This window comes from Lolium perenne, chromosome 4 (assembly GCF_019359855.2).
Source record: "Lolium perenne isolate Kyuss_39 chromosome 4, Kyuss_2.0, whole genome shotgun sequence".
NCBI classification, from domain to species: Eukaryota; Viridiplantae; Streptophyta; class Magnoliopsida; order Poales; family Poaceae; genus Lolium; species Lolium perenne.
The window spans coordinates 173,395,243-173,421,976 of NC_067247.2; positions in this window are offsets into that span (position 1 = coordinate 173,395,243).

The window sequence follows — 26,734 nt, forward strand, 5'->3', positions numbered from 1 at the left end:
CAACCAAAGTACTTTGCCCCAACGAAACAGTGAGGTTGTCAATCTCACCGGCTTGCTGTAACAAAGGATTAACCGTATTGTGTGGAAGATGATTGTTTGCAGAAAACAGTAGAACAAGTATTGCAGTAGATTGTATTTCAGTAAAGAGAATTGGACCGGGGTCCACAGTTCACTAGAGGTGTCTCTCCCATAAGACAAACATCATGTTGGGTGAACAAATTACAGTTGGGCAATTGACAAATAAAGAGAGCATGACCATGCACATACATATCATGATGATTATAGTGAGATTTAATTGGGCATTACGACAAAGTACATAGACAGCCATCCAACTGCATCTATGCCTAAAAAGTCCACCTTCAGGTTATCATCCGAACCCCTTCCAGTATTAAGTTGCAAAGCAACAGACAATTGCATTAAGTATGGTGCGTAATGTAATCAACAACTACATCCTTAGACATAGCATCAATGTTTTATCCCTAGTGGCAACAGCACAACACAACCTTAGAACTTTACATCTGTCCTGTGTGTCAATGCGAGCATGAACCCACTAGCGAGCATAAATACTCCCTCTTGGAGTTACAAGCATCTACTTGGCCAGAGCATCTACTAGTAACGGAGAGCATGCAAGATCATAAACAACACATAGATATAACTTTGATAATCAACATAACAAGTATTCTCTATTCATCGGATCCCAACAAACGCAACATATAGAATTACAGATAGATGATCTTGATCATGTTAGGCAGCTCACAAGATCCGACAATGATAGCACAATGGGGAGAAGACAACCATCTAGCTACTGCTATGGACCCATAGTCCAGGGGTAGACTACTCACACATCACACCGGAGGCGACCATGGCGGCGTAGAGTCCTCCGGGAGATGATTCCCCTCTCCGGCAGGGTGCCGGAGGCGATCTCCTGGATCCCCCGAGATGGGATCGGCGTTGGCGGCGTCTCTGGAAGGTTTTCCGTATCGTGGCTCTCGGTACTGGGGGTTTCGTCACGGAGGCTTTAAGTAGGCGGAAGGGTAGGTCAAGAGGCGGCGCGAGGGGCCCAGACCATAGGGCCGCGTGGCCAGGGCAGGGGCCGCGCCGCCCTATGCTCTGGCTGCCTCGTGGCCCCTCTTCGTTTCGTCTTCGGACTTCTGGAAGCTTCGTGGAAAAATAGGCCCCTGGGCTTTGATTTCGTCCAATTCCGAGAATATTTCCTTACTAGGATTTCTGAAACCAAAAACAGCAGAAAACAACAACTGGCACTTCGGCATCTTGTTAATAGGTTAGTTCCAGAAAATGCACGAATATGACATAAAGTGTGCATAAAACATGTAGATAACATCAATAATGTGGCATGGAACATAAGAAATTATCGATACGTCGGAGACGTATCAGCGAGCGCGGGGCAGCAGACGATAATCCGCGTGGCAAGCAATAGAGTATAGAAGAGAGAAGGTAATGCTCTTCACTGAGTCAGAACAACCACTAGCGCGCATGCGATCGGTCACCTAATTTCAACCATTTGCCAATATGAAATATGGAACTGGAAATATGAAACCTGGAACCGGATCTATGTAGTCCAATGGACTTTGGATTAATTTTTTGTTGGATCTCATTGGACTGTATCGCTCTGGACATGGATATCAGTGGACATTAAGTCCAATAATATTAGATGCGCTTTGGACCTAAAGATTTGATAGTCCAATATCGAGTGGACACGTTGTGTAAGATTGAATGCAAACCGAGACAGAAAACATTGCTTTTTCTTCGACCTATAGATCGACCACAAACATGTATGAGTAATTGCATGGGTTTTGCGGCTAAGTCGTTGACATCACGGTGCTAACCAGGAGTTTGAGGAGAAATATCTTGGTTTACCAACCCCGGATGGACGTATGCACAAAGGCAGGTTTGTAAATCTCCAATCTCGGCTATGTCAACATCTTATGGCATGGGGAGACAGTTTGCTAGCTCAAAGTGCTAGAGAGATACTTATTAAAGCCATAGCTCAAGCTATCCCAGCATATGTCATGGGAGTATTCAAGCTTCCTTTATCAATATGTGACGAGCTCACAAAATTGATCTGTGACTATTGGTGGGGTGTTGAACATGGAAAATCCAAGACACATTGGGTGAATTGGAATAAAATGACACGATCTAAAGCGCAAGGTGATATGGGTATTAGAGATATCCGACTATTCAATCAAGCATTGTTAGCTCGCCAAGCATGGTGGCTGATCACGTGCCCTGATAGCCTATGCGCCCGAGTTCTGAAAGCACGCTACTACCCCTGTGGCAATCTGGTCGATACTGTGTTTATAGGGAACCCCTCATCCACTTGGACGGCGATCTTCCATGGTCTGGAACTGTTGAAAGAAGGCCTAGTATGGCGTGTTGGTAATGGTAAAAGTATTCGGATTTGGAGGGATAGTTGGCTGCCTAGAGTATCGAAGGGTCAGGTCCTAACTCCAAAGAGGAATCGTCGAATAAAAAGAGTTTCTAAGCTCCTTGATGATCAAGGAAGATGGTGGATAGAGATGGTCCGTGACACCTTCTTCCCAATTGATGCTGAAGCTATCCTCAAGATTAAACCATCAAGACAATGTCATGAAGACATACTAGCTTGGCAACCTGAACGAACTGGTTCTTTCACGGTTCGCTCTTCTTATATTATGGCGTTCAATAATCTGCCGATACAGTGTGCTTATGGTAGTTCGATCTCTCAACCTTTGCCTGGAGGGACGAAGGGCAAAAGTTGAAAAGGAAGATGCATGTTTCTGGTTTGTACAAGATATGTAGTCTGGGTATTGAGGATGAAGTGCATGCTTTAGCACACTGCCCTCAGGCGCGACATCTATTGCACTTGATGAGGGAATGATGGCTCCTTCCCTCGGAGGTAGATCTCCAAGTGACCTCTCCTTCTTGGTTACGCTCAATTCTTCTAGCGCTACCCGACCATATGATTGACCATAACCTTTTGGTAACATGGAGTTCCTGGTATGAACGGAACGAAATAACTCATGAAAAACCTATTCCGTCGATTGAAGGATCGAAGAGATTCTTGTATAGCTACACAAAGATCTTGGATTCCATCAGAGATACCCCTACTGATAAGATCTTGCAAGGGAAACAACCAGTACTTGTTGGCGCTGCTCCATGCGCTAAAAGGAAAGTGAGGAAACCCAGCGTTAAACCTTGGGTCCGTCCACCTTCGGGTTGGGTGAAGTTAACGATCGATGGATCCTACAAACATGATAATGGTTCTGCCGGCACTGGCATTGTTCTTCGTGATGATGCTGGTGCGGTCATTTTCTTGGCCTGTCGATATTTACCTGCATGCGAGGAGGCTTTGGAAGCGGAAGTTGTGGCTTGCTCAGAAGGTCTGGAACTTGCCCTACAACATAGTCATTTTCCCATTATTATTGAGTCGGATTGTTCGCAGCTGATCTCCGCTATTATTTCCAAAGTCCGAGATCGTTCTTCGCATCTGCATATTATCTCGGAGATTCAAGTAATTGCTAGAAGTAGCGGATATTGCAATTTTGTAAAAGTAGACCGTAGTCAAGTAAGGATTAGTCACTGCCTTGCCAATCGGGCAAGGGTGGAGAATTTGACGATGTTTTGGCTTGGATTAGTCCCTGAACTCCTTCGTCGGGAACTGGTTCCGAGTTGCATGTAATCGCTACTGATTAATAAAGGTATGTTTTTGCCCCAAAAAAAGTCCTCAAGTACGCAATTGATGTACCATATTAGTTGGATGGATTTAGCCCATCACAAGCAGCGTACCTATTGGCGTGTTTGGTTACCTCGGTCCAATCTGTGTGTGCCTGCGTCAGTCAGTGAGATAGAACACAATGCATGTTTTATAAGAACTCTCGGCAAAAAAACACTTTATTTGGTAGCCTGGGTTGTATAGAGTGGTACATAAGTGCCACTTTGTTTGGTTGGCCGCATGCTATTTTTAGCCTCACATGTATGACACCATGGTGACCTTAACTCACCCAACACAAGCATAGACATGTCGTCGATCAGCCAGACACCACCATACATCGCACTGCATACCGTTCACGTCGGTCACAAGCATCACAAAGTCGCCGTACACCACCATGACACCGCCGGTCACAAGGATCAACATGTCGCCGACGACGTGGCCGAACACCACCATGACACCGCCGGTCACGCCGGTCACAAGCATCACCATATCGCCGACGACGTCGCCGAACATCACCATGACACCACCGGTCACAAGCATCACCAAATCGCTGACCTCGAAGACGAACATCAACTTGACACCACCGTTCACGCTAGTCAAAGCACCATGTCGCCGACTACGAAGCCTGATGCCATGTCGCCCTCCACGAAGCCTGACACCATGCCACCACCGACGACAAGTATGACCACCACCATGGATTATCACCGCTCACTTCTCACCTATCATCACCACGTCTCCGTCCATGAAGATGGCAAGTGAGAAGTTGAGCAAGAGTAATCCAAAATATACTCACACATACATATGAATTACATTATACTAGCGAGTCATTTATTTATCCATCTATGTCCACCAAAACAAAAACCTTACAACACGAGTGTCATGTGGAATGGTGAGGTGAACCTACTCCTCAAGAAAATTTCAAACGGTTGAGTGTGTGCAACGAATTTGACAAAATTCGCTGAAAACTTCATATAAAAAATTTACGATTTACGACTAACGACACTCCATACCGATTGTTGGTATTGATTCATATCATCGACACACATCTTTTTCATATATAACTTATTTTAATTTAGAGTATAGTTGTGTTGATTTGAAGAGATGGTATGCGGAGTATTTTGAGGGAGAGTGAACATAAGCTACTCCAACGTGCGAAGGTTGCATCGATCGGGTGCAGGATTGAAAACAACAGGACAAACCCGTTGGAAACGGTCGATTCAATCATTTCTCCTAGGCTAGGTAAAACGCTGATTTAAGAACCATGCGATGTGATACGTCTCCGATGTATCGATAATTTCTTGTGTTCCATGCCACATTATTGATGTTATCTACATGTTTTATGCACACTTTATGTCATATTCGTGCATTTTCTGGAACTAACCTATTAACAAGATGCCGAAGTGCCAGTTGCTGTTTTCTGCTGTTTTTGGTTTCAGAAATCCTAGTAAGGAAATATTCTCGGAATTGGACGAAATTAACGCCCAGGGTCCTATTTTGCCACGAAGCTTCCAGAAGACCGAAGAGGAGATGAAGTGGGGCCACGAGGCGGCCACACCCTAGGGCGGCGCGGCCTGGCCCTTGGCCGCGCTGACCTGTGGTGTGGGGCCCTCGTGTGGCCCCCTGACCTGCCCTTCCGCCTACTTAAAGCCTCCGTCGCGAAACCCCCAGTACGGAGAGCCACGATACGGAAAACCTTCCAGAGACGCCGCCGCCGCCAATCCCATCTCGGGGGATTCAGGAGATCGCCTCCGGCACCCTGCCGGAGAGGGGAATCATCTCCTGGAGGACTCTACGCCGCCATGGTCGCCTCCGGAGTGATGTGTGAGTAGTCTACCCCTGGACTATGGGTCCATAGCAGTAGCTAGATGGTTGTCTTCTCCCCATTGTGCTTAATTGTCGGGTCTTGTGAGCTGCCGAACATGATCAAGATCATCTATCTGTAATTCTATATGTTGCGTTTGTTGGGATCCGATGAATAGAGAATACTTGTTATGTTGATTATCAAAGTTATGTCTATGTGTTGTTTATGATCTTGCATGCTCTCCGTTACTAGTAGATGCTCTGGTCAAGTAGATGCTTGTAACTCCAAGAGGGAGTATTTATGCTCGATAGTGGGTTCATGTCTCCGTGAATCTGGGGGAGTGACAGAAACCTCTAAGATTATGGATGTGCTGTTGCCACTAGGGATAAAACATTGGTGCTATGTTCGAGGATGTAGTTACTGATTACATTACGCGCAATACTTAATGCAATTGTCTGTTGTTAGCAACTTAATACTGGAGGGGTTCGGATGATAACTCGAAGGTGGACTTTTTAGGCATAGATGCATCTTTGGATAGCGGTCTATGTACTTTGTCGTAATGCCCAATTAAATCTCACTATACTCATCATAATATGTATGTGCATGGTCATGCCCTCTTTATTTGTCAATTGCCCAACTGTAATTTGTTCACCCAACATGCTGTTTATCTTATGGGAGAGACACCTCTAGTGAACTGTGGACCCCGGTCCAATTCTCTATACTGAAATACAATCTACTGCAATACTGTTCTACTGTTTTCTGCAAACAATCATCATCCACACTATACATCTAATCCTTTGTTACAGCAAGCCGGTGAGATTGACAACCTCGCTGTTTCGTTGGGGCAAAGTACTTTGGTTGTGTTGTGCAGGTTCCACGTTGGCGCTGAATCCGGGTGTTGCGCCGCACTACATCCCGCCGCCATCAACCTTCAACGTGCTTCTTGACTCCTACTGGTTCGATTAAACCTTGGTTTCTTACTGAGGGAAACTTGCCGCTGTGCGCATCACACCTTCCTCTTGGGGTTCCCAACGGACGTGTCAACTACACGCATCAAGCAAATTTCTGGCGCCGTTGCCGGGGAGATCAAGACTCGCTGCAAGGGGAGTCTCCACTTCCCAATCTCTTTACTTTGTTTTTGTCTTGCTTTATCTTATTTACTACTTTGTTTGCTGCACTAAATCAAAACACAAAAAAATTAGTTGCTAGTTTTACTTTATTTGCTATCTTGTTTGCTATATCAAAAACACAAAAAAATTAGTTACTTGCATTTACTTTATCTAGTTTGCTTTATTTACTGTCTTGCACTCTATATTAAAAATACAAAAAAATTAGTTACTTTTGTTACCATGTCTAGCTCTGAACCTGTTACTTCTTTGCCTGAAGAATTAGTCTTCACTTTTAAACAAGGGGATGAGGAGAGTTTTAAGGATGCTTGGTCTAGAATTTTTACTTCTTATCGTAAAACTGAACCTCAAATGACTCTAAGTTTGCTCCTTAGTAATTTTTATTTTGGTCTTATGATTCGTTATAGATATGCTTTGGATGCTTTAGTGGGAGGAGATTTCCTTCATTGCAATGGGGATCAAGCTTTTAATGCCATAAAGAAGTTGGTTGCATCACATGATTCAGCTAATAACTTTGATTCAGCCCTTATTACCATTTATAATAGATTAAACAATCTCGAGATAAGTACATCTCGCTTGGATGACAACTATCACCATGTTCGTAATCGTCTTGAATAAGTTTTAGTGAACTCTAAACTTTCATTATGGGATCCTACTGTTAAAATTGTTATCGGTGATCGAACTCTTCGTGCCAACTGTGATATTATGTCTGAATTTTGCCTTATACCTGAGAGCATTTATAAATCTTTGAAACTTTGGGGAGTTGATGAAGGAGGAGAAGAAATAACTCTCATTAATAACTCTGTTATAATTCCTAAGGGAATAGCCGCAGGTGTGCATACAACCATTCTTGGAAGAACAATATCCATTGATTATCTTGTTATTGAATGTGTAGGGACAGGAAAAATCACACTCGGAAGATCCCTGCTGAAACTATTGGGAGCAGTCATTGATGTGGGAGAAGGCACCCTGGAATTCACCTCTACACCGGGGGGAAATCATATATTTCCTAAATCAAAGGGAAAGAAAAACAACAAGAAAGGTAAGGGTAAAGCCCAAGGTAAGGTTGACACACCATCTCTTGATAATACTTGATACACACTTTCTGCGCCTAGCTGAAAGGCGTTAAAGAAAAGCGCTTATGGGAGACAACCCATGTGTTTTTACTACAGTACTTTGTTTTTATTTTGTGTCTTGGAAGTTGTTTACTACTGTAGCAACCTCTCCTTATTTTAGTTTAGTGTTTTGTTGTGCCAAGTAAAGTCGTTGATAGTAAAGTTCATACTAGATTTGGATTACTGCGCAGAAACAGATTTCTTTGCTGTCACGAATCTGGGCTGTTTTCTCTGTAAGTAACTCAGAAAATTATGCCAATTTACGTGAGTAATCCTCAGATATGTACGCAACTTTCATTCAATTTGAGCATTTTCATTTGAGCAAGTCTGGTGCCTTGATAAAATTCGTCAATACGAACTGTTCTGTTTTTGACAGATTCTGCCTTTTATTTCGCATTGCCAGTTTTGTTATGTTCGATGGATATTTCGATTCCATTGACTTTCAGTAGCTTTGTGCAATGTCCAGAAGTGTTAAGAATGATTATGTCACCTCTGAACATGTATATTTTGATTGTGCACTAACCATCTAATGAGTTGTTCTAAGTTTGGTGTGGAGGAAGTTTTCAAGGATCAAGAGAGGGAGATGATACAACATGATCAAGGAGAGTGAAAGCTCTAAACTTGGGGATGCCCCGGTGGTTCACCCCTGCATATATCAAGAAGACTCAAGCGTCTAAGCTTGGGGATGCCCAAGGCATCCCCTTCTTCATCGACAACATTATCAGGTTCCTCCCCTGAAACTATATTTTTATTCCATCACATCTTATGTGCTTTTCTTGGAGCGTCGGTTTGTTTTTGTTTTTGTTTTGTTTGAATAAAATGGATCCTAGCATTCACTTTGTGGGAGAGAGACACGCTCCGCTGTTGCATATGGACAAGTATGTCCTTAGGCTTTACTCATAGTATTCATGGCGAAGTTTCTTCTTCGTTAAATTGTTATATGGTTGGAATTGAAAAATGATACATGTAGTAATTGCTATAATGTCTTGGATAATGTGATACTTGGCAATTGTTGTGCTCATGTTTAAGCTCTTGCATCATATGCTTTGCACCCATTAATGAAGAAATACATAGAGCATGCTAAAATTTGGTTTGCATATTTGGTCTCTCTAAAGTCTAGATAATTTCTAGTATTGAGTTTGAACAACAAGGAAGACGGTGTAGAGTCTTATAATGTTTACAATATGTCTTTTATGTGAGTTTTGCTGCGCCGTTCATCCTTGTGTTTGTTTCAAATAGCCTTGCTAGCCTAAACCTTGTATCGAGAGGGAATACTTCTCATGCATCCAAAATACTTGAGCCAACCACTATGCCATTTGTGTCCACCATACCTACCTACTACATGGTATTTCTCCGCCATTCCAAAGTAAATTGCTTGAGTGCTACCTTTAAATTTCCACTCTTCACCTTTACAATATATAGCTCATGGGACAAATAGCTTAAAAACTATTGTGGTATTGAATATGTACTTATGCACTTTATCTCTTATTAAGTTGCTTGTTGTGCGATAACCATGTTTCTGGGGACGCCATCAACTATTCTTTGCTGAATTTCATGTGAGTTGCTATGCATGTTCGTCTTGTCTGAAGTAAGAGCGATCTACCACCTTATGGTTAAGCATGCATATTGTTAGAGAAGAACATTGGGCCGCTAACTAAAGCCATGATTCATGGTGGAAGTTTCAGTTTTGGACAAATATCCTCAATCTCATATGAGAAAATTAATTGTTGTTACATGCTTATGCATAAAAGAGGAGTCCATTATCTGTTGTCTATGTTGTCCCGGTATGGATGTCTAAGTTGAGAATAATCAATAGCGAGAAATCCGATGCGAGCTTTCTCCTTAGACCTTTGTACAGGCGGCATAGAGGTACCCCTTTGTGACACTTGGTTAAAACATGTGTATTGCGATGATCCGGTAGTCCAAGCTAATTAGGACAAGGTGCGGGCACTATTAGTATACTATGCATGAGGCTTGCAACTTGTAAGATATAATTTACATAACTCATATGCTTTATTACTACCGTTGACAAAATTGTTTCTTGTTTTCAAAATCAAAGCTCTAGCACAAATATAGCAATCGATGCTTTTCCTCTATGGAGGACCATTCTTTTTACTTTTTTGTTGAGTCAGTTCACCTATTTCTCTCCACCTCAAGAAGCAAACACTTGTGTGAACTGTGCATTGATTCCTACATATTTGCATATTGCACTTATTATATTACTCTATGTTGACAATTATCCATGAGATATACATGTTATAAGTTGAAAGCAACCGCTGAAACTTAATCTTCCTTTGTGTTGCTTCAATACCTTTACTTTGATTTATTGCTTTATGAGTTAACTCTTATGCAAGACTTATTGATGCTTGTCTTGAAGTACTATTCATGAAAAGTCTTTGCTTTATGATTCACTTGTTTACTCATGTCATATACATTGTTTTGATCGCTGCATTCACTACATATGCTTTACAAATAGTATGATCAAGGTTATGATGGCATGTCACTCCAGAAATTATCTTTGTTATCGTTTTACCTGCTCGGGACGAGCAGAACTAAGCTTGGGATGCTGATACGTCTCCGACGTATCGATAATTTCTTGTGTTCCATGCCACATTATTGATGTTATCTACATGTTTTATGCACACTTTATGTCATATTCGTGCATTTTCTGGAACTAACCTATTAACAAGATGCCGAAGTGCCAGTTGCTGTTTTCTGCTGTTTTTGGTTTCAGAAATCCTAGTAAGGAAATATTCTCGGAATTGGACGAAATCAACGCCCAGTGTCCTATTTTGCCACGAAGCTTCCAGAAGACCGAAGAGGAGACGAAGTGGGGCCACGAGGCGGCCACACCCTAGGGCGGCGTGGCCTGGCCCTTGGCCGCGCCGACCTGTGGTGTGGGGCCCTCGTGTGGCCCCCTGACCTGCCCTTCCGCCTACTTAAAGCCTCCGTCGCGAAACCCCCAGTACGGAGAGCCACGATACGGAAAACCTTCCAGAGACGCCGCCGCCGCCAATCCCATCTCGGGGAATTCAGGAGATCGCCTCCGGCACCCTGCCGGAGAGGGGAATCATCTCCCGGAGGACTCTACGCCACCATGGTCGCCTCCGGAGTGATGTGTGAGTAGTCTACCCCTGTACTATGGGTCCATAGCAGTAGCTAGATGGTTGTCTTCTCCCCATTGTGCTTAATTGTCGGGTCTTGTGAGCAGCCGAACATGATCAAGATCATCTATCTGTAATTCTATATGTTGCGTTTGTTGGGATCCGATGAATAGAGAATACTTGTTATGTTGATTATCAAAGTTATGTCTATGTGTTGTTTATGATCTTGCATGCTCTCCGTTACTAGTAGATGCTCTGGCCAAGTAGATGCTTGTAACTCCAAGAGGGAGTATTTATGCTCGATAGTGGGTTCATGCCTCCGTGAATCTGGGGGAGTGACAGAAACCTCTAAGATTATGGATGTGCTGTTGCCACTAGGGATAAAACATTGGTGCTATGTTCGAGGATGTAGTTACTGATTACATTACGCGCAATACTTAATGCAATTGTCTGTTGTTAGCAACTTAATACTGGAGGGGGTTCGGATGATAACCTGAAGGTGGATTTTTTAGGCATAGATGCATGCTGGATAGCGGTCTAGGTACTTTGTCGTAATGCCCAATTAAATCTCACTATACTCATCATAATATGTATGTGCATGGTCATGCCCTCTTTATTTGTCAATTCCCCAACTGTAATTTGTTCACCCAACATGCTGTTTATCTTATGGGAGAGACACCTCTAGTGAACTGTGGACCCCGGTCCAATTCTCTATACTGAAATACAATCTATCGTAACATCGTTTCTACTGTTTTCTGCAAACAATCATCATCCACACTATACATCTAATCCTTTGTTACAGCAAGCCGGTGAGATTGACAACCTCGCTGTTTCGTTGGGGCAAAGTACTTTGGTTGTGTTGTGCAGGTTCCACGTTGGCGCCGGAATCCCTGGTGTTGCGCCGCACTACATCCCGCCGCCATCAACCTTCAACGTGCTTCTTGACTCCTACTGGTTCGATTAAACCTTGGTTTCTTACTGAGGGAAACTTGCCGCTGTGCGCATCACACCTTCCTCTTGGGGTTCCCAACGGACGTGTCAACTGCACGCATCACGATGCAACAACACGGTGAAGCCCACGAAACCAAACAGATTAAAAAGCACGGTCCTCATGCGAATCGAGGGAAACCCAAGATACCAAACAGACCCTCTGGGAATGGAACCAATCTATTGCCAACGTGTACATAACTTGTGTCGAACTGTCGATGCTGTCGTATGCTGTTCCGATCCCATGGATTAGCTTAAGGAAAATCAGCGATCATTGGGCCAAGGATTAAGATCCATTTAAACCTTGCATATCTAAAATTATGGCTTGTTGGACTTAGACGGACTTGGATATCCACATTACAGCGTGGATTGGACATGGACCACACCACGCTGATAGTGGACATCAAATGGACACATGCCTTTTGGACTTGGACTCCGATTCAGTTTCAAGTTTTATTGCCTGGGTGCAGATAGTCTTGCATTTTATATTTCCTTTTAAATAAAAAGGCCATGCTCCAGCCAGGTTGTTGAAAAGTCAATTAAAACTTATTTAACTAGATGATACCTCGCGCGTTGCTGCGGAAAATCATATCAACCATAGTTGTTTCAAAAAAAGACCAGACTCTTGTGAGCATTGATAATACAATAAATTGTGATTGTTGTGAAAATAACATAAAACTGTATATAGACGCTATTCCAAGCAATGCAAGAAGGAGACTGCACTGTCAGCGTTTTTTCACTGGTAACAACATTGTTTGATATACATTGTATATGCTCTATCGAGTTGTGAACATAGGGGAAAAGGCAAGGATACAATTTTAACAAAAAAAGCCGGATTATTCTTGAGTTGTGATCATGGAGAGAAAGAGTGTACAATTTAATAGCAGTCCTTGTTATATCATCCTCCAAATGATTGGTTAATTGTTCTGTTCCACCACTCCGGCCCTTCTTGCGTATATGGTGTGTTTTTTTCAAGGATGGATGAAAAACAATAACAATCCATACAAAACCCTCGCGTCGCCGCTCCCTCCCCCTCATCCTCCCTTCCTCGCCGCCTCTGGAGGCGCCGCCGGTCAAAGACCACGACGCCGGTGAAGGGGGCGGCGGGGATCTGGGCCCCTGGCTCCCCGGTGCGGCGATCGGTGGAGGAACACCGCTCGGGGCTTGCCGGTGCTGGTGCGGGCGCGCGGTAGGCGACCTTGGCTCCGATCTGCTCCTGCCGGAGTGGCGTCGGGCCTGGGCTGTGTCAACCGGCGCTCTCCCCGGTGGGGGCCGGGGATCTGAGGCGGCGGCCTCTGCAGGGTGAGGGCGGCGCGGTCCCGGACGGCGGGGGGCGTTGGCCGGTGCTGATGACCGCCTCCTCGGTCGCGGGGGCGGCGTGGAGGCGGTGGAGGTTGCTCGCGTCGCGGTGGTCGCCCCGTCGACCTCCGAGTCTGTTCTGAAGACGGCGGCCTGATCCGCGTAGTACCCATCCCAAGGGCATCTTGACGTTCTCGTCTGGGTGATGTGTTGGGGTGGCAGGGTCCGGGGCTCTGGCCGGGAGAGATCTTTGGCCGGCGGTGGCGGCCACGGCGTCGGCGACGTTTCGGACGCCGTCTTCCTCCTTGGAGGCGACGCTGAGGTACATCCCCTTCCCTCCTTCCTTTGCGCCCGGGTGAAAACCCAAAATCTCTTGATTGGGCGGCGACGGCGTTCGAGCGTCGTGTTCTCCTTGGAGGCGCTGCCTTGGGACGGCGGAAGGTGGTTGTGCTGCGTGTGTTTCCAGGCCCGCAGGTGGCGGCGTTTCCGGTGGCGAAGTGTGGTGGTGCTCGGCTGGTGCGGTGGCTTGTCGGCGGGTCGGCGCCCTCGGCCTGGGCGAAAGGGGAAAGATGTCCCCTTTCCGGCAGCTATGGGTGCACCGGACGTTCACGGCGACACGGATGCCCTTTTCTTGCCGTGTCTTCTTCGGCGAGCGATGTCCTGAAGCTGAAGTCTTTTGGGTGGTCGGTGCGTTGGCCGGCGGTGATGCCCGTGGTGTCTCGCGTGCGGTGCTTGTGCTTGGGGATGGTCCTTGGAACGCTGGCCCAGGTGTCTATGCGCGCTCTGGGGAGAGCTGCTCTGCCTTTCGATGGTTCGGCGCCCTACGAACCAGGGTGAGAAGGTTGGGGCCTTCTTCGAAGGCGGAGGCGGATGGCATGCTGGTGGCGACGCGCCAGGTCTTGATCATGGCATGAGTCCGGTGGTGAGCTTCACGGCGTATCCGCTCCTCCGCTCTGTCCATTCCGTTGGATGATGGCTTTGAAGACCAAGCTGTGCTCTTTTGTTTTCTATGTTTGCTTGTTCCTTGATGCTTGTAAGCTGTTCGTTCAGCACCTTGTAACTCTGCCGTTTGTGGCTTTATTAATTTAAAGCTGGGCCTCTGGGCCTTACCTCTAAAAATCCATACAAAACAGAATAATTAATTCATTGAGAACCTGAACTTATTGTACCGAGGGACTGCAACCAAGGATCAAACACGACTAATATTATAGAATCCCTTCTAGTTCCACACAAACTTATGAGAATAAGAAAATGTAAATGAAATCATTACAAAGTTTGTATAAAACAGCTGACGTTGAAGCACTACTATATTTGATATTATAAGTTACAGTCACAATTAAGTAATACCCATGAGAAGATGTATATACCAAAATCCGGGGATCTGATTTGTGTGCCTTGCTTCATACCTACATATATTATACTTCAGTTTTGGTAGCCCAAACTGGGGAAGTGTGGATACTTTGTTCTCCTAGACACGAATGAGAAGATGTATATACCAAAATCCGGGGATCTGATTTGTGTCGCTAACTTCATACCTGCGTAGATTATAGTACAGTTTTGGTTGCCCAGACCTGTGATAGTTAGATATAACAAAACATGCAGACATGCACATCAACAAAGAAGCTCGTGAACCGTACTACATGATGTTGTAATTATCCAAGGTTAACATGCTGTAATGTCCATATCTAAGCTGGTCTTATACACTTCTTTTTTGTAATTCAAACAAATAAAAACTCTAGGGTAAGGGAGGATAGAAAGAAGTCACCTTCTACAATGCATGTGTATTTATCTTTTCTTCAGTAGCCTGCATGATGGAAAATGAAAGTTATTTTAATCTACATGGATGCAGTTTTTATTACAAAATCCTGCATAAAGAAACTGAATGGGCCACCAATTTGATTCATCCTCTGATCAAATACTGAAGATACTCAATAGCATTGAAGCGTCATCGTAGTTTTTCATCCCCTTTCCCTGCACAGTAATTAAGGTAAAATATAATGAACAAATATATTGCCATATATATACATCTAGATCACAGAAAGGAGATCTGCAAAACGGAATTAAATTGTAGATTTCTAGGCTTCACGTCTGTAAGAAATTCCGATCGTCTATTAACAAAATCTAGGATTACCAGATCTAGGCTTCACGTCTGTAAGAAATTCCGATCTATAACAAAATCTAGGATTACCAGATGAGAAAAGACTGGGAACTTGGAATAATGGCACCAACATCATCGAGAACCCCATAAGTTATGAAGATATTTGAGGTGGCAGGTTTCTGCGATTTGAGAAATAGAGAGATAGATGGCGTTGTACCTGCAAGCCGGAACAGCATCACGAAGGCATATATGGTGAGTCTGTGGCAAGATTCATGGTGGAGAGATTAAATGAACCAAGAAATTTAATCACCTACGGATTCAAATCGCAAGAGGCATACCCACAGACGGGCAACACGGGAGCTTTTTGAAACTGGAGGCGGCGCTGTGTCAGTTATACCTAGCTGTTTCTTGGGCAATGATGGCTGGTGAATGCTGGTCATACTGCGCCAGTTTATGACGAGCTGTTGAATGCTGAGAATATCATGATGGTGCGGACATGCAGTTTCTGAAACATTTGCATGGGCATGCCAGCGGCGGTGGTGAGCACCATGGAAGACGCACAACGGTTTATCCTTTTGACGGGAGGAACAACCAGCGAATGAACTGGGCTTTTTGTCCAGCCCAAATACGTACACGTAGGACCCATGTGGATAAAATTCGGGAGACGGAGGAACAGCAAGACAATTCTCAAAAAAAAAAAAAAAACGACATGGCAATGCGGGCAAAATACAGGTGACGTGGCTGCACGACAGGGCTGGAAAATAAGGTAGTGGGGGTTGCTATTCTTTACCTACTAACTAGCAAAAATACCCGTGCGTTGCACTGCGAGAACACCAAAAGTTGCTACAATTAATTTTTATATAGTTTTTCCTAGGGCTAGGGATGAGCTCCTCCTTCGCCGCCACGCGCGCCTACTCCTCCAAAGCCTCCGCGCGAGCCATCTCCTCCTCCGCGACTGCCTCCAGGTCGGTGTGGTAGCAGGATCTGTCCCTCGCCATTGCCACAACCACCTCGTCGCTCGCCACGATGTCCTTCTGCAGCTCGCGGTTCTCGCGATCGATCCGTGTGTGGTCCCGGACCATCCACGCGACCTCCACCAGGTCGGAGCACATCGCCGCGAGTTTGCGCCTCCACCGTCAGAGCCTGCAGACGACGCCCGCCTCAGGAGGCTCTCGAACGACGCGAGCAACATCGCTCACATACTCGTCGTTGGGGAGGAAGCCCTGTCGTCGTCATCCTCGTCGTCGATGGCGTGGATGACGACGGTCGGGTGCGCCGCCGCCATCACCACCCTCGCCGCCGCGATTTCCGCATTGGCCTTCGCGAGCTCCCCCTGCAGGTGGGACATGGGCGTCGCCGCCGACTCCGCGTCCGCCGCCGCCTCAGCCCTGCGCAACCTCCGCCACCACCGCCCATGTCTCCACCGCCGCGTCCACTTCTAGCTAATCGGCCTGGCGGCCGTACATGGCCGTCTACTCCTTAGCGAACGCCTCCTCCGCGTGTATGGCGGTGTGCCTCCGCCGCCAGAGCCTGCAGATGACGGTCACCTCAAGAGGCTCTCGAACGACCGACGCTCACATCCTCGTCGTTGGGGAGGAAGCCCATGTCGTCGTTGTCCTCGTAGTCGATGGCGTGGATGACGGCGGCCGGGTGCGCCACCGCCATCACCACCCTCGCCGCCGCGAGTTCCGCCCTGGCCTTCGTGAGCTCCCCCTGCAGGTGGGACATGTCATGAAGGTTGCGACATGTCGCAGAACTAATCAGCTTGAGCGCCATGTTCTCGCCAACCAATTTTTCTCCTCTTGCAGAGGCTTGGTTTTGCATATCCAGAAACATTTTGCCATCTTATGTTGTTCTCCCATTGGGCTATAATCTGGTGTGCCGCTCTAATTCATGTATCCGAATTCTGCATTCATCATCGCTAAAATTCTATTGTTGCCCAATTGTAAGTTGTCCATCTGCGGGAGAAATAAACAGCTGGTCAAAATTTAGTTCATGGAATCATCGAACAAAATTTAGTACAAGCTAGCAACCGCCTAACAAAATTCAACGCTGTAGTACAAGCAATCGTCTTGCAAAATTCAGTCAAAATTCATGTATATGTAAGAGCAGCAGCAGCAGCTAGCAATCATCTACTGTAGCAAATATCAGTTAAAATTTCTCTCGTCTCTAGCAAATTTCAGTACTACATGTAAAATAACAGCATCAGCTAGCTTCTCACACAACCTGTATCTTTCTCTATATACCATCTACATCGATCAAGGTATCAAACAACAGGCAATAGATTCCAAAGCAGCCCTTCCTAGGCACACGGGCACGCAAACACCATGGCCGCATCTCTCTGCCCAGCCAAGCCCGCCCGAGCATGGGCTCTTTCGTGCCGCACAGATGCGCCACCCCCGCCTCCTCTCGGGTGCCCATATGTGCCATCCACAACCTCCTGCAAGCAGCACCGTCGCGCCAATCTACTTCAGGCCAAGTGTCACCTGCGGACGGATCCGAGCTTGCCCCGACCATCTCTCTGTATCACCTCACAATCTCTCTCCAACGATTGAGCAGGGGATGGAAAGCCCAGGAGGATTTGGAGACGGGCGGAGCTAGGTTCTCGGTGGCGGGGACCTCTTTCCCGAGTTGGGGATGGACGGAGGCCGGTCTTCGGCGGCCGAAGGGAGAGAAGCAGAGAGGAAGAGAGAGAGAGAAAGGGCCGCTCGACCGAATTATTTGGACCGAAATTCTTATCACGTTAACTAAGCGGTGGCATCAACAGTAATTTTCATTGAAAAGTATGAGTACTATAAAAACGGACGAAAATTTTGGGGAGAAACCTTACTTCCTTACCTACTAATAAAGGAAGTACGGTTTCTCCCCAAAATTTTCGTCCGTTTTTAAGTTACCCTTTGTTTTCAGTTGAATTTACGGAGAATGCCACCGCCCATGTTACATAACGGTTCGTTTAGTCGGTTCGTTTAGTCGTTGCACAAAAACGAGCTCGATCTCTCCGTCGCGTTCGATCTCTCCGTCGCGTGGTTGTCCAGCAGCCCAAACAACATCGTTCGATCTCTCCGTCCCGTGGCTGTCCTGGGCTCCAGCAGCCCAAACGGTTCCTGCAGGCTGCATGCATGGGCTGCTCATATGGGATGATCAGCTTATTATGGGCTTTCTGCTGCTGGACGTATGTATCGATTGTTCCATAGACCTGCCAATACGATAAAGGTTAAAAGGAGGTTTATTTTAGTCCCACCTCGCTTTGTTATAGTCTTTTCCACTGGTTCATAGATTAATTTTTCTGAAATATCAGCAAGCTGGGTTGGAAAACAATAAGCAACGCCACAAATAGTTGGTACCCGAGACGCATGCGCAGATGTTTGGTGTGGAGGAGGACGGCGATGGGAGGCAGAGCCTACGGGTCGAGACGAAGTTGGGCAGTGCGGCCGTGGCGGAAGCAAGCGGGAGCTTGTGGTGACGGGGAAGGACGTTGACCGGCATGCTGGGCATACCGCGAGCTGCCTAATGACTCTGCTGCGCAGAGGAAGCTCGCGCGGCGCGCTCGGCCTGGTGGAGGTGGGAGATAGTTGTGGCATTGCAATGATTGAAAGTTGAAACCGACTCCATAAAACCATTCTGACTATATTTAATTATCCTGTCCCGAATTGAATTATGAGAATCATCCAATGATGATTAGTGCTCATTTGAGATTTAATTCCAAACCCTGCGAACAATAGCTTCTTTTTGTATTTCTTGCTGCACATGGGCCAAAAAAACCTATTAACTGAAAAACAATTTGTGCCAACCTGTGGTAAGGCACGGGCAAATGTGCTATCTTTACCTAATAATAAAATCAAAAGTGTTTATGTGGTTTAATTTGGTTTGGCGCGCCGTAAAATCGTGTCCGTCCTCTCATACCTGGTCGTCAACTCGCGTCCATCCATCGCGTCCTTACGTGGTACAAGAAGTGAAGGCCATGGGCCAAACGGAGAAGGAATCGAATCAACGAGATTTGCAGACTGAACCTAACCGGATAGTATGTGTGTCACCCGGTCTCTGGTGTATATCATGTACAACCCTACCGCTCCCCGCGCATGTAACTATCTTTGTGTCCTCGATGGATTGACCAATCCAACAACGGTACCCAACCCTAGCGAGCTGGCCTTGGCACATTGTCCGATACGGGTACGTCGATCGTTGCTCATGCTCCTCACCACATCCTTCGATGATTTTCCATCGGTAGCATCCTCTTCAACTCGGCCACCAAGAAGGAAGACGGGACATGCGCCCCTGATCAGGCTAGCGCTGCAGACGGCCGCCAGCGACATCAAGTCCGGATGTCACTTCATGGGGTTCAGGGATGGCTCTTCGTCGGGTTCTGGCACGGCGTTTCAACCAAGGCTTACAAGGCGCTTCGTTTGGTCGACCAAGAAGGACATGAAGGAGACGGCGCAAGTTGGTGGTGACCAAGAACATAAATCAAGGACGATACTCTTCATGCCAGGGAAGTTTCTTCGATAGGTCTATTCACGGAGGAGGATGGAATATGGAATCTTCTATTTCGCTTTCCGCAGCAATGCGCGGGCATTGTCCTAGTCTTTACCTACTAATAAAGGAAGTAAAGTTTCTCCCCAAAATTTCGTCCGTTTTTGCTTTACCCAGGTTTATGCATAAGAATTACAAATGTTATGTTACCACCGCCTAAACTAAATACCTCGTCCGGTCGCAGAGTCCCGACCATAGCTCGTTTGGTCGCGCTCGTATGTTAACTGACCTAGCGGATTAAATTTGGGTGTGCGGCGCTGGCCCAGTCACGCTGTGCATTGAGGCATCGGGCCGTGCCTACGGCCGAACGGCCCAATTAAGTAGCAAAGAGCCGATCCTGATGATTCATGAGCACGGAACGAATTATCGCCGAACATCTTGATCCACAGTGTTGATAGTCCCACCTCGCTCACATATAAGGAGTTCCACCACCACCAGTTTATATGCATAGATTTTCTGGGTTGGAACAAGCCACAATATGGTGAGCGGGATTAAAAGAGGGGTTGCACGCTAAATGGCATGAGGAAGGAAAACGAATTAATTATTGAGGGAGGAAGGAAGGAAGGAAAGGTATTGTCTAAGATCTAAATGTGTGAGCGTGATTAAAAGAGGAATTGCACAGTCGGTCGTGGCACGAGAAAGGAAAGGAAATTAAAGAGGGGATGAAGGAGAAAAATTAACCTGCGCGCACGCGGATGCCGGCGGAATCCCGTCTCACACGCGGCCGCGGCGACCGGGATGCATTTGGTTTCCCGTACAGAATGAGGGACAGGGGTTCTGTCGCTGCATACTGCGAGCGAAGAGAGGAAGGCCTGCTCCTCTGAAGTATGGCACTCGATCTTACTGCTACTAAGGCCTACTCAATCGGTTTTACTATTTGTCCTTACCGCTTACCTACTTCACTGCTACTCTTGTACTAAAATTTGTAGAGAAATAAAGAGAAAGCATCTTCTGTTATTTGGTTGAGTTGTAGATTTTAGTGCTAACGTTTTTACTCAAATTAACCTGAATTGCTTTTACTGATATTTTACATGCTGTTTATTTCTCTCACAAGTGGACGACTCTGGGTTCGGATTGTGATTAGGTTAAAATGACTCCAAAATTCATGCAACTTTCATTGGAGATACTACAATACAGATTGACCCCAAATATAAGTGTTCCTGAATTTTTTTCTTTCTTAGGAATCCTCACCAACCATATATTTTAACAATTATGTCAATGTTTCAATTTAAAGGTTTAGCAATCAAATACAGACTAATCGTTGTTGAACTAGAAAATATTCAAGATTCATAGAGACTACAAAGGTAATGTTGGATTGTTGGCTCCAATATGAAAATAGCAAATAGTCCCAGAGACTAGAATAGTAATTTTGGGTTGTTGGTTCCAATAGTAAAAGTCTACATGAACTAAAAAAATATTAACAAAAATGAACCCGTAGCAACTTTAAGAAGGAAACCATGAATTTGACATACAAACTTTAGTCATCTAGCAATATGTTTGGGGAAACATCACACAAGGCTACATGTCCTAACAGCGAGGTTATATTATATATCGAATAATAAGTGAACGGAAACCGGTTGTGGGGTCGCTAGCCTTTTTCTATTTTTTCTTCTTACCTTTCTTTTTCGGCTGAATATTTACTAGAAAAGAAAAGGACAAACAAACATTTTAGAAAATTCGAAACTTTCTGATTTTTGTAAAATACAACACATCCAAAAAAATATTGCTATTTTATTTTATTTTATTTAAAATATGAAAATTAAAAGGGATTGATAAAACCTAGGATAAAAATAACAAAATAAAATGTGGCTTGCAAATATATTTTTAGGGTCTAACAATATCATGTCAAAATGATGCAATATGATGATGCCATGATGCAATGATGGTGCGAGAATATATTTAAAAACCCGAGATGATATAGTCATATACTACACTCGACATCTAATCTGGTGGCGTCATCTAATCTGGTGCCACCACGGTCATGCAAATGCATGGACCTAGCTCTCCGGCACCTTGTTCACTCTGACAAGGAGATTACCAAAATGCAAGTAATGCATTGGCTCGCGGTAAATTTTAAAGCGATAATATTGTTAGAATACTACGTGATTTCATGATTCAATACATAATGTAAGTCATCCCGAGGGAGACAAAGGCCTCCGTGAAGTCGATAGGAACACACGAGCAATATTTATTTTCCTATTTGAGGTCAACATGTTTTTATCTTCCGCAGCATCGCGCGAGCATTGACCTAGTATAGATAAAGGAAGTAAGGTTTCTCTCTAGATTTTCGTCCGTTTTAAAACTGTTCTTAATTTTCGGTTGAATTACATGGAGTGCCACCGCACGTAGAAGAAAAAACGATTTGACAAACCATGTGTAGATGGCCCAGCGCTGGGAACTGCTATACGCCGACCTGGTCGGCGCGTGCGGGGTGTCGCACACCCCAGCGACAAGGTCGGGTAGTTTGGGCCGCGGCCCATTAGCTCAGGTACGTTTTTTTTCTTTTTTTTCTTCTTGTCTTTTTTCTGTTTTTTCTGTTATTAATATTTTTTTTTTCAAAATCTAACATTTTTTATGAAATTATTTTTTTAGTTTTTTTTCAAAGTATGAACATTTTTAAAATCAACAGTTTTAAAATTTGAACGATTTTATATTTTGAATATTTTCAAAAAATTATATTTTTCAAAAATTGAACATTTTTCACGTATGAACGGTTTTTTAATTTGAACATTTTTCATGTTTGAACAATTTTCAAGTTTGAACGATTTTTAAATTTGAACTTTTGAACATTTTTTATTTTTAAACAATTTTCAAGTTTGAACGATTTTTAAATGTGAACGGTTTTCAGATTTTGAACAGTTTTTTATATTTGAACATTTTTTAATTTAATTTTTTAAAATATTTCTATTTTTCGAATCTGAAAAATAAAAGTAAAAAAAGGAAACAGAAAAAACGAAAGAAAAACGAAAACAGAAAACAGGAAAAAGAAAACAGGAAAAAAAAGAAACAGAAAAATAAGAAAAAAAGAAAAGAAAAATCGAAAAAGAAGGCAGCCCGCACCTAACTGTGCGGCGCGCGGTACGCGCCGACCAGATCGGTATATAGGGTTCTCCCGATCGCTTGCTGGATGTGGCCGATCGCTCCCTGGATGTGGGCTTTATTCCATCGTGTGGGCCGCATCGCGTATAGAACGATCGAACGAAAGCTATCAACCTCCGCGAGGGAACGGCCCAGTTCAGCAGCACGTTCAATTACCTGTGTGATTGCTTCCCTTCGTAATATTAGGTTTCGCTGGGCTTTGTAAAAAAGAATGCGTACATTAGTCCCACCTCGTTTGTTTATATGAAGTCTCACAGGTTTATAAAAGATATATGCATTTGAATTTTTTACCTATATATTTTAGCACCCCGATCAAGGAAAAAAAATATAAGCCTTTATATATACACATGCATGTAGTCATGTATCATGCTGCACTGATCAGATCACTGACTCAATAGCATGCATTCAGGACTTCAGGCAGAACCAGGATTCATACATCGTTCTCGTTGAATAGTGATGCAGAAGGGAATAATCCCGGCCAAGCATAGGGGGGTATACAGCACATATCATGTCGTACGTACTATCTGACATATGGTCAATCATGCACATGTGCCTATATAGGCATATGGTCACCTACAGGAAAACCACAAATGGAGGCCGAGGCGCCGAGCCGAGCTATATGTAGCCTTTTATTTTTACAAAATTGGAAATCATACATGCAAAATTTTAATGTGAAATTATTTGTATTGTAGACTACACAAAAATGACAAATTCTAAATCTGGCAGGTTTATAGTTTTGAAATGTGCACTATTCACTATCCTCAGATCCACAAATTTGTCATTTTGTGTAGCCTAAACTACAAAGAATTTCACCTTGAGATTTTACATGTTTGTAGATACCATCATTGGGTATATCCAGGATTTTTTTCAGAATTTTTTGAAACTTAAAAATATGATTTCCGAAGTTTTGAAAATAAAGAGCTACGTGTAGCTCGCCCTCCATTTATCCACTCTCCACCTACTCACCTAAATTGGTCTTTAGCATCAACATTGCTATACTGATCATGAAGTGTGTCTATTCGGTCAGGTTTATGGTGAGAGTAAATGGGGAGCTGCTTCCTTTCTTTACCCCTTCTCGGGGACTGGGGTGGGGAGATCCGATGCCCCCTTATCTGTCCCTCTTTTGTGCCTATGGCTTCACCTTACTGCTCAAATTCTTTGGTGGAAACTTTGTGGACCGAGGTATAAGAGTAAGCTTTCGAGCGTCCTTGGTTAAGCATCTGTTGTTTGCCGATAACAATATATTATATTTATTAGTGCAAATATTCAGAGTGCATATAGGCTTAATGAGATCCTGCAGATTTATAATTAATGATTGTTCTGGGCAGCGACTGAACAAAGATAAAAGTGCGACCTTTTTCACACTTGGCATCTCTGTCAAGGCGTTTAGTGAATGCTACTTGGGTCTTCTGACTGTTGTGGGAAGGATCAAGAGTGGTATTTTGGACACCTCGGTGAGAGATCAAGAAGTAGGACGCAAGGATGGTCCGAGAAGAATCTGGCCTGTGCTGCAAAGAAGGTGCTACTGAAATCATTGATCCAGTCAATCCCTACATCTTTACTATTAAATGGGAGTTGGTCGTTTGACACTCAACGCACTTTGGTGGTCGTCATTAAAACAATCCGGACCATCTAATCACCACTTAACTCTAGCGTGCTACACCGTCTGATCAGGATTCTTGGTACGCCCCCTACTCCCGCACGCACAGGTCCCACTTAATCACTCCTTACCACGAATGAAATGAATCAAATCAAATCTCAATCAATACAGATTACTTTCCTTGCTGCATATGTATCTTTCTTTCCTTCCTTGCCGCATTATCTTTCTTTCCTTCCTTGCCGCATATCTTTCCTTGCTAGAGCACGGAATCAATCAAATAATTATAACTTTCATCCCCGTACATGGTATCAATCAAAACACCAACTCAAAATCATATCAATGTTGTTCATCCTCAATCGCGGCCAAACCCAAACAAAAACGATGCTTCCATACACTAGTAGAAAATCTCTCATGCGTACCGGTTCCAGAGAGGCATTCGTACCGGTTTTGCAACCGGTACAAATTATTCGGCACTAAAGCCCCCCCCCCTTTCGTACCGGTTGCTTACGAACCGGTATAAAACAGGCCTCCACGTGGGCCACCAGGAGAGCTCAGGGCTAAGGATCTTTGGTACCGGTTGGTAATATGAACCGGTACCAAAGGTTCCCCCCGCGGCAGGGAATTTTCCCAAATCTCTGCCGCGGCAGAATTGGCTTTTTAGGGTTTTGGAGAGGTTTAGGGATATCGGTTTGTTTCATATCGCGTCGATGCACCAGAAACGCGTTTGGGTTTAGGTAGTACATGAAGATCAAGATGATGCATAGCAAGTTGGTGCATATAATATAACACACATGTTATTGCATAAGATCGCAAATTAAGTAGCACTATGCATGAAGATCGATCTTCATGCATAGTGGTGCTCTCCGAGGCGTACTCTATATATGTCTATTACATGTAGCATAGTGGTACTCTTCGAGTCAACTATATATGTAACATGTACATCTTCATTCATAGTGGTGCTCTGCGAGTTGTGGTATGACGTCCCGAAGGAAAAATCCCGCCAATTCCTCGCCTATTGCTATGAAGCGGTCATCGATTGAGAGCTTGTTCCGCTTTCTTGCCAACTATAAAAGAATAAGATACAAATGAATACATGAAACAACTATTACTGAAACTCAGCACAACTTATGATAACAAAACAAATTTGTGAAGATTGTTTTTGTACCTCTTTATTTCTTTCATTATTCGTTCTCTCGTTGACAATTCTGCGGATGTACTCGCAAACGAAGAATCCACAGAGATCGGTCCCCGAAGGTTGTTGCGGGCATTTCTTTACAAGAATATAATTCAATCAAACAATAGTCAAGTATGATAATTGAAAGGTGTGTGGACCTAGGTAGTACTACTTACTTTCGCCTTCCATCGCAGCTTCGGTGTCCATTCACGGGACGTATCTTCCTTGATGAAAGTTTCCCATACGCTGCTCGACAAAAGAAAATGCATAAAAGAGTCATCAATTAGTTCATAGCAGGAAATTAACGAAACAAACCGATAAGAATTAAAATTACCTTCTGAGCATTAAATAACAAGACAAGTATAGTTCCGATTTTTTGCTTAGTGAGTCATAGACTTTAACTTCTCCAATTTCCAAATTGATGACGAGAAGAATAAAGTGAAACCTACGCACGTTTCAATATGTAGTCATTAGTTAAAATTTTGACATACGGTGAGCAAAATATAATGTGTTATAAGACAGTAAGACTCACTCGAAGTTGTAAGGCCAAAGTATTAGCTTTTTGTCACGTTGTCGCTTCAAAAACCTTAGCAAAGTCTGCGGTGTATCCTTGTTATAGAGGGGATCCTCTATGGTTTTAACATGCATTGTGTGCGGGTCAATGAACCCAATGTCTGTGATATCGTCCCTTTTGCATTCGAGCATCTTCGATCTGCATAATATAGCGCACAAAAGATTATAATCTGCAGACAATGAACGACTTCTCAAATTAAATAAATAAATCACTTACAGACAATAGCAACTGATGATTGATTTGTCGAGGGCCCGGAGATTATATAACTGAAAGAGTTCGGCGAAGTCAACGTTCACACAAGACTCCCGGAAGTAGTGCTCTTCCCTAACTCGCACCATGATAGTCTCGATCCCTTCCTTTGAGGCCTTAAGGTACCACGAATGCAAGTTACGCATACATGTTGGTACCTTCCGAGATTCTCGACCAAATCTTTCCCTTGAACAAACCGATATGCTCGTTCAGCTATGGCGTAATCAGTTGCGTCTTGTCGAGAACTTTGAACGGTCTTCCCGTC